Here is a 10,000-nt window from a genome sequence, read left to right as displayed (position 1 = left end):
TTGTATAATAATTGAAATTGAAAAACTCAAAATTTTGAATCAAGCGTTCTTTTGTGCAACAGTTCATAAACCATGTGCCATGGAATCGGCACATTGAAAATCTCTTCCCAACTATTTTGCAATCTATATGGCACAGCTGTAAATGTTTTGGTCCTTAAATGAAACAATTTTGGTCTTTAATGCAGGGCCGACAGACTTCCACTTGCCTCTTCCATTTTTGCGGTAATGCTGCAAAAATGTTGGTTATAATTTTGTGTAGAGCAGACATTTCCATATTTTTTGAATAAAGTCTTACTAGCACCAAAATTCAGCATTTTGACATGCCCCTCCATGGGCCCTCTGTGACTTCAAGGAAGATTTTAACCCACTCAACCCCAAGATTTTCACCATCATTGTTAAACCCTAGTTTTTTTGTTTCTTTGAGAAAGTCATTTCTGAAGATTATTATTTATTTCAAGTGAATAGTGATTCACGTACGCTATATATACAAAAGTATGTGGACACCCCTTCAAATTAGTGGATTCGGCTATTTCTGACACACCTGTTGCTGACAGGTGTATAAAATCGAGTACACAGCCATGCAATCTCCATAAACAAACATTGGCAATATAATGGCCTTATTGAAGAGCTCAGTGTCTTTCAATGTGGCACCGTCATAGGGTGCCCCTTTTCCAACAAGTGTTTTTCCCTTTTTTTGGGGGGTGTGTACTTTTTTGCCCCGATTTCAGTTCGTCAAATTTCAACCCTGCTAGAGCTTCCCCGGTTGCCAATCACCATATAAAGTCAGAAAAATAAGAAATTACTAGAAGATAACTATGTTTACCCCCCTTCTTTTTTTTTGGTGTGTACTTTTTTGCCCCGAAGTCAGTTCGTCCAATTTCTACCCTGCTAGAGCAGCCCCGGTCAACTGTAAGTGCTGTTATTGTGAAGTGGAAACGTATAGGGGCAACAACGGCTCAGTCTCGAAGTGACAGGCCACACAAGCTCACGGAATGGGACTGCCGAGTGTTGAAGCGCGTAGCACATAAAAATCGTCTGTCCTCGGTTGCAACACTTACTATCGAGTTCCAAACTGCCTCTGGAAGCAACATCAGCACAATAACTATTTGTTGGGAGCTTCATGAAATGGGTTTCCATGTCTGAGCGGGCGCACACAAGCCTAAGATCACCCTGCGTAATGCCAAGCTGTGGCTGAAGTGGTGTAAATCTTGCCCCCATTGGACTCTGGAGCAGTGGAAACGCATTCTCTGGAGTGATGAATCACGCTTCACCATCTGGCAGTCCTAAAGACGAATCTGGGTTTGGTGGATGCCAGGAGAAAGCTACCTGCCCCAATGCATAGTGCCAACTGTAAAGTTTGATGGAGGAGGAATAATGGTCTGGGGCTGTTTTTCATGGTTCGGGCTAGACCCCTTAGTTCCAGTGAAGGGGATTCTTAACGCTACAGCATACAATGGCATTCTAGACAATTCTGTACTTCCAACTTTGTGGCACAGTTTCTGGAAGGTCCTTTCCTGTTTGAGCATGACAATGCCCCCATGCACAAAGCGAGGTCCATACAGAAATAGTTTGTCAAAATCAGTGTGGAAGAACTTGACTGGCCTGCACAGAGCCCAGACCTCAACCCCATCAAACAACTTTGGGATGAATTGGAACATTGACTGCGAGCCAGGCCTAATCGCCCAACATCAGTGCCCGACCTCACTAATGCTCTTGTGGCTGAATGGAAGCAAGTCCCCGCAGCAATGTTCCGACATCTAGTGGAAAGCATTCCCAGAAGAGTGGAGGCTGTTATAGCAGCAAAGGGGGGACCAACTCCATTTTAATGCCCATGATTTTGGAATGAGATGTTCGACGAGCAGGTGTCCACACACTTTTGTTAATGTAGTGTACATCTGTTCCTTGTTTTATTATGGTGAAACTATTCCTTTTAACATATTTTTTTTCAAAAGGAACATTGAACATCTATCTCATAGTTAAATCATAGTGTAAAAGCAGGTGAACTCGTTTTGGGCATTTGCTGGTGTTTTGTAGTGGAGAACTGAGTGGGCAACACTCAGAGAACACACGATTTTGTGTGACTCAAAATGGGTCAAAATTCAACAAAGATCCAGAAAAAAGGACCTTGTGCATTTCAGGTAAAATAACTACCTGCGTCTGGTGTGTATGAACAAAATCAACATGCGTGCGATGGCGCATGAGCGTACCTGGTCTAGTCAGCATGTTACAGAGAGTGCGTTGTTTTGAGAGCGGAGAGGAGCAGAGAGGAAGAGCATATTTATTATATTTTCCCCTACTGTACTGTACCATATTCATTGATTATGCGTTAGTACAATAGCTTTGGTCCAGTTTTTCTTAAGCACTCTTAAATTGTTGCTAGTGTTAGTACTAAATTATCCTCTAAATTACACATGTTGCTTTTGCTTACATAGTGAATTAAGTCAATGTAGATAGCTTGCTAGCTAGAGTTTCTGCTTGCTGGTAGCTCCTTGACTTCATAAATCTTAGTAAAATCACTTGGGATGTCTAGTGGAGGCCATATGCAGCCAGAATTAACTTGATTTCTCATTATTTCAATTCACAAGATAGAATGATCGCGCAATCTGCCAGCCTTCAAAATTGTAACCTCTGCAATTCATGAGCTTGGACGCTGGCATTGATGAACGTGATGAAACGTGAGCGCAGTATAGTAGCTTTCATTGACTTCAAAGGAAGCAGTCCCTCAACTGCTGATGTCTGACGGCAATGCCGGATGCCTGAAGACTATAGCGTAGCAGTGCCGTAACATGTCAACCCCGTTACCCATAGATAAATATTTGAACAATTAAACATTTCTGTGAAGCTTTCAGTTGCCTCACCCTGTTGCACACAACACACTTCCATTCCCCCTGTCAGAAGCGGATTCATGGCTGATTTAAGATGAAATCGTCAACCCTGTTACGGTCAACCTTGTTACTTTATTTCGAACTTAGTATGCACTTACTGTAGTTCGTTTTTCATTTAATAACCTTTTTAGATGGGAAAACTTGATTTTTATGAAGTTGAATATGTGCTCTTTATGGCAGAATGTTAAAATGAGGTGAAAAGGCACCAAATTGGTGGAACAACCCTATAACTCATAGTGAAAGAACCATCTCCCAATTATGTCTAGACTTAGACAATGGATAAGTAGTTTAAAACATGGCTGTTCTTATTTGAGGAAATGAGAGCCTCTGTCATTTCTCAATAGCAGTAGCAGTTTGTTGTTAAAGCAGTAGTTACCACAGTGTTATTGTCGTAGTATTCCCTGTTACTTCCCTACACGTTTGGCCTTGCTGAATGTGACTCCATAATCTGTCTGGACACTCCAGGAGCAGGAGCAGCTGCTGCAGAGGAATGCCTTTGTCAGAATGATTCAGTAAAACCCAGCCCACCGCTGGTTTATACTAGGTCTAACGACGTGTTTAAAGTGACGATCCTAAAGTTTGCATCTAAACACAGCTAGCCAACTGCTACCGTTGCTGTTGCTGCTACTGTTGCTACTGCAGTTGTTTCTACAGCAGCTGTTGCTACTGCTGTTGCTGCTACTGTTGCTAGTGCAGTTGTTTCTACAGCAGCTGTTGCTACTGTTGCTACTGCTGTTGCTGCTACTGTTGCTACTGCAGTTGTTTTTATTGCTTCTGACTATGGTTGCTGCTGGACTGTTGCTACTGCAGTTGTGCTTCTGCTATGGTTGCTGCTACTGTTGCTACTGCAGTTGTTGCTTCTTGGCTCAGGTTGTTGCTACGTTGCTACTGCAGTTGTTGCTTCTGCTCAGGTTGTTGCTACTGTTGCTACTGCAGTTTGTTGCTTCTACATGGTTGCTGCTACGGTTGCTGCGACTGTTGCTACTGCAGTTGTTGCTTCTGCTATGGTTGCTGCTACTGTTGCTACTGCAGTTGTTGCTTCTCCTATGGTTGCTGCTACTGTTGCTAATACAGTTGTTCCTATTGTTGCTGCTACTGTTGCTACTGCTATTGCAGTTGTTGCTTCTGCTGCTTCTGTTGCTGCTAATGTTGCGCCTACTGTTGCTACTGCAGTTGTTGCTTCTGCTATGGTTGCTATGGTTTCTGCTACTGTTGCTGTTACGGCCCGGCTACACTATAGCCATAAGTGCGTCCGGCATTGCCGTCAGCTGTTGAAGAAATGCTTCCTTTGAAATCAATGAAAGCTGCTTCACTGCCCATGTTGCACTCGTGTTGCGTCACGTCTAATGGCAGCGTCCAAGCTCAATAATCGCAGAGGTTCCATTCTTGATGGCTGACACGCACGTTAATTCTATCTTGTGAATTGAAATAATGAGAAATAAAGTATATTTTGGTTGCATATGGTCTCCACTAGACACCACTGGTTATTTTACTAACATTTATGAAGTCAAGTATAGCAGCTTTCATTGATTTCAAAGGAGCCATTCCTTCAACGGCTGATGTCTGACGGCAACGCTGGACGCCTGATGGCTGTAGTGTAGCAGGGCCATTATAGTGGAGCTGAAGTGTTGCTGCTGCTGGAAAAACCAACATCAATTAAATGTATCACTATCGCTGCAAGCAGACAAAGGATTAGCGTGTTTTTGAAAATGTGATTATTCTTTGAAACTGTTATGGTGTGTGACCTTGCAGACATAATTCCAGCCCCACAATAGCAGCGTCTACTCTTACGATTAAAATCTCCCCATCACGTCCTCTCTGGATGTTTTGTTGGCCTGTAAGGCTGGTTTAAAACAGCCATGCTACTGTGCACTATTCTTTGGTGCAATGTCTCCACGTTTACATTTTTGGTTCTTGTAATGTGGCATAGTTAGTTTTCATTAGATGGGAGGAGAGACAACATGCAGAGAAGAGCAGGCTGAGTGAGGCATGGACGCCCATACAGCTGCTGGGTGATGCATTACAGTACTCCCTCCGTTTCTCCATTCCTCTCTCCCTGTTTGTCAGCACCTTGGCTCCCCTCATCCTCTCCTCCCCTCCTCCCCCTCCCTTCCCCATCCTCCCTTCTCCTTCTCCCCTTCTCCTACCTACCTACCTGCACCTCTACCGCACACTGCCACACTCCATTAAAATCCAGGTAGCAGGTAATAGACCCTATCATATATTTATGTAGTTGGTGCTGTATGTTAACTATTATAAACTGGGTGTTTCAAATGCTGATTGGCTGAAAGCCGTGGTATATCAGACCGTATACCACGGGTATGACAAAACATGTATTTGTACTGTTCTAATTGCATTTGTAACCAGCTTATAATAGCAATAAGGCACCTCGGGGGTTTGTGGTATATGGCCAATATACCAATGCTAAGGGATGTATCCAGGCACTCCATGTTGCGACGTGCGGAAAAACAGCCCTTAGCCGTGGTGTATTGGCCATATACAACATCCCCCCGTGCCTTATTGCTTAAATATACATGGGTTCTAACTTGAAAAATTATTTGTTAGTTTACAATTGCACAATTTATGCTACCTGCATATAAAAACCAGGAAGACTGCTGGAAATGCCCGAACGCAAGATTGTATTTTTGATGACTCACATGCTGACCACACCGCTTGCGTCGCAAAATAAATGTACACATACATGTTATTCAATCATTGCATCCACACTGCTCGCGCGCGCCTAGAAGTCAGTTCTATTTGTGACACTGAACGCGGTGCAAGTCCTGCCTCTCCCATCTCCTCATTGGTTTATAGAAGCATATACCCACGTGCCATCTCCTCATTGGTTATACCCACGTGGGTGATTGAAAGATGAACTGAGGTCGGTCGGTTGTGGTAATACACCTTATTATAAAAGTTAGATGCCAATCGCCATATAAAGTCCAAAGAAGAAAAAGCCTGGAAGGAGGAGAGATGACTAGAAACGGTTGACCGTCTAATGTGTGGATTAATTATCGGAGTAGAGGACCTTGTGCATTTCAGATAAAATAACAACTGAACGTTTATGTCCCAGGACAAATTAGCTAGCAACTGCAAGCTAGCTAGCTAAATTGCCATAAATGTTTAATGCTTTTCGACCTGTCCCCAAATTAATATTTGTTGATCCAAGATGGCGTAGCAGTCAGACGTCTTTGTCTTTGTCCTGTCGTGTCCCTTGTATATTTATTTTTATATATTTTTCTTCGCATATCTTTTTAAAATATTTTCCTAAACCTCAACTTCTAAATACTCTCCTGCAACCCGTCTCACCCAATGTGGCGTGGATCTGTTTTTTTCTAAAGTATTTCTATTTACTTCGGTTCTGGAATCCCTCATCTGAAGCTACTCAGCTAACTAGCTACCAGCTATCAGTCAGCAAACCACTGCTAGCAGTCATCAGCTAACCTTTAGCTCGGAAAGCTCTCGCCAGTTCGTACAATCGTGACTCAAACCAGAGCATAACAGATCTATTTTTTTCTCTCCATATCCCCGGATTCCTACCGCAAACTCTGAACATTTTCATCTGGATCTTCGCAACTAGCTAACCGCAATCCCGGGTGACTACTCCTGGCTAGCGTTTCCATCCCGGAGCAAGAACCAATTAGCCTGAAGCTAGCCCGGCTAGGGCTCCTGGGCTACCACCGAAGCCCACCCCTGGGCTACAATATCCGGACCCCTCCTACTGCCAGTACGGGGCACGGAACCCCGCCGATCCTCTACGACTGGAATACCGACATAAACTGCCCGAGGATTCCAACAGGCCCCTCAGGCGCGACGTCTGCTGAAGGACCATTCTGCTAACCGCGGCCTGCTAGCTACCTAGAGCTACTTGGGACACTACTAATCCACGACTGGTCTATCGACGTCACCGCATGAAGAGGCAAAAACAGACTTACCTCCATCGCGACGTCCCCCAAAGGCCCTTCTGCTAACTTGCTAGCCCCAGTCTGCTAACTTGCTAGACCCGGTCTGCTAACTGCTAGCTTGCAAGACCCGGTCTGCTAACTGTTAGCTTGCTTCCCCCAGTCTGCTAACTGCTAGCTTGCTAGCCCCGGTCTGCTAACTGCTAGCTTGCTAGCCCCGGTCTGCTAACTGCTAGCTTGTTAGCCCCGGCCTACTAACTGCTAGCTTATTAGCCCCGGCCTGCTAACTGTCTGAATCGCCGTGACCCCAGCCAGCCCACCACTCACTGGCACCATATGATCACTTGGCTACGCATGCTTCTCTCTAATATCAATATGCCTCTCCATTACTGTCCTGGTTAGTGATTACTGTCTTATTTCACTGTAGCGCCTCTAGCCCATCTCAATATGCCTTAACCAACCATGTTGTTCCACCTCCTACATATGCGATGACATCACCTGGTTTAAACATCTCTAGAGACTATATCTCTCTCATCATCACTCAATGCCTAGGTTTACCTTCAATGTACTCACATCCTACCTTACCTTTGTCTGTACACTATGCCTTGAATCTATGCTATCGTGCCCAGAAACCTGCTCCTTTTACTCTCTGTTCCGAACGTGCTAGACGGACAGTTCGTATAGCCTTTAGCCGTACCCTTATCCTACTTCTCCTCTGTTCCTCTGGTGATGTTGAGGTTAATCCAGGTCCTGCAGTGCCTAGCTCACTCCCACTCCCCAGGTGTTCTCATTTGTTGACTTCTGTAACCGTAAAAGCCTTGGTTTCATGCATGTTAACATTAGAAGCCTCCTCCCTAAGTTTGTTTTACTCACTGCTTTAGCACACTCTGCCAACCCGGATGTCTTAGCCGTGTCTGAATCCTGGCTTAGGAAGACCACCAAAAACCCTGAAATCTCCATCCCTAATTATAAAATTTTCCGCCAAGATAGAACTGCCAAAGGGGGCGGAGTTGCAATCTACTGCAGAGATACAGTTCTGTCTTACTATCCAGGTCTGTACTCAAACAATTCGAGCTTCTACTTCTAAAAATCCACCTCTCCAGAAACAAGTCTCTCACTGTTGCCGCTTGCTATAGACCACCCTCTGCCCCAGCTGTGCCCTGGACACCATATGTGAATTGATTGCCCCCCATCTATCTTCTGAGCTCGTGCTACTAGGTGACCTAAACTGGGACATGCTTAACACCCTGGCCATCCTACAATCTAAGCTTGATGCCCTCAATCTCACACAAATTATCAATGAACCTACCAGGTACAACCCCAAATCCGTAAACACTGGCACCCTCATAGATATCATCCTAACTAACTCGCCCTCCAAATACACCTCTGCTGTTTTCAATCAAGATCTCAGCGATCACTGCCTCATTGCCTGCATCCGTAATGGGTTTGCGATCAAACGACCACCCCTCATCACTGTCAAACGCTCCCTAAAACACTTCTGTGAGCAGGCCTTTCTAATCGGCCTGGCCGGGGTATCCTGGAATGACATTGACCTCATCCCATCAGTAGAGGATGCCTGGTTATTCTTTAAAAGTGCCTTCCTCACCATCTTAAATAAGCATGCCCCATTCAAAAAATGTTGAACTAGGAATAGATATAGTCCTTGGTTCACTTCAGACCTGTCTGCCCTTGACCAGCACAAAAACATCCTGTGGCGTTCTGCATTAGCATCGAATAGCCCCCGTGATATGCAACTTTTCAGGGAAGTTAGGAACAAATATACACAGGCAGTTAGGAAAGCTAAGGCTAGCTTTTTCAAACAGAAATTTGCATCCTGTAGTACAAACTCAAAAAAGTTCTGGGACACTGTAAAGTCCATGGAGAATAAGAGCACCTCCTCCCAGCTGCCCACTGCTCCGAGGCTAGGAAATACTGTTACCACCGATAAATCCACAATAATTGAGAATTTCAACAAGCATTTCTCTACGGCTGGCCATGCTTTCCACCTGGCTACCCCTACCCCGGTCAACTGCCCGGGACCCTACACAGCAACCCACCCAAGCCCCCACCATTTCTCCTTCACCCAAATCCAGATAGCTGATGTTCTGAAAGAGCTGCAAAATATGGACCCCTACAAATCAGCCGGGCTAGACAATCTGGACCCTCTCTTTCTAAAATGATCTGCCGAAATTGTTGCAACCCCTATTACTAGCCTGTTCAACCTCTCTTTCATATCGTCTGAGATTCCCAAAGATTGGAAAGCTGCAGCGGTCATCCCCTTCTTCAAAGGGGGTGACACTCTAGACCCAAACTGCTACAGACCTATATCTAACAAACAGATTACTGACCATTTCGAATCCCACCGTACCTTCTCCGCTATGCAATCTGGATTCAGAGCTGGTCATGGGTGCACCTCAGCCATGCTCAAGGTCCTAAATGATATCATAACCGCCATCGATAAGAGACATTACTGCGCAGCCGTATTCATCGACCTGGCCAAGGCTTTCGACAATCACCACATTCTTATCGGCAGACTCGACAGCCTTGGTTTCTCAAATGACTGCCTTGCCTGATTTACCAACTACTTCTCTGATAGAGTTCAGTGTGTCAAATCGGAGGGCCTGTTGTCCGGACCTCTGGCAGTCTCTATGGGGGTGACACAGGGTTCAATTCTCGGGCCGACTCTCTTCTCTGTATACGTCAATGATGTCGCTCTTGCTGCTGATGATTCTCTGATCCACCTCTACGCAGATGACACCATTCTGTATACTTCTGGCCCCTCTTTGGACACTGTGTTAACTAACCTCCAGACAAGCTTCAATGCCATACAACTCTCCTTCCGTGGCCTCAACTGCTCTTAAGTACAAGTATAACTAAATGCATGCTATTCAATTTATCGCTGCCCGCACGTGCCCGCCCGTCCAGCATCACTACTCTGGACGGCTCTGACTTAGAATACGTGGACAACTACAAATACCTATGTGTCTGGTTAGACTGTAAACTCTCCTTCCAGAGTCACATTAAGCATCTCCAATCCAAAATTAAATCTAGAATCGGCTTCCTATATCGCAACAAAGCGTCCTTCACTCATGCTGTCAAACATACCCTCGTAAAACTGACCATCCTACCGATCCTCGACTTCGGCGATGTCATCTATAAAATAGCCTCTACTCAACAACACTCTACTCAACAAATTGGATGCAGTCTATCACA

At 44.9% G+C, this 10,000-nt stretch overlaps 1 protein-coding gene across 1 annotated transcript in view; it reads left to right on the top strand.

Moving 5' to 3' along the window:
• Positions 1-10,000, top strand: part of LOC139028572 (RNA-binding Raly-like protein) — a 53,989-nt gene that overhangs the window by 3,850 nt on the left and 40,139 nt on the right. The window lies entirely within an intron of this gene.

Source organism: Salvelinus sp. IW2-2015, linkage group LG13 (assembly GCF_002910315.2).
Source record: "Salvelinus sp. IW2-2015 linkage group LG13, ASM291031v2, whole genome shotgun sequence".
Taxonomy (NCBI): domain Eukaryota; kingdom Metazoa; phylum Chordata; class Actinopteri; order Salmoniformes; family Salmonidae; genus Salvelinus; species Salvelinus sp. IW2-2015.
This window is presented reverse-complemented; position numbering and strand designations above follow the sequence as displayed.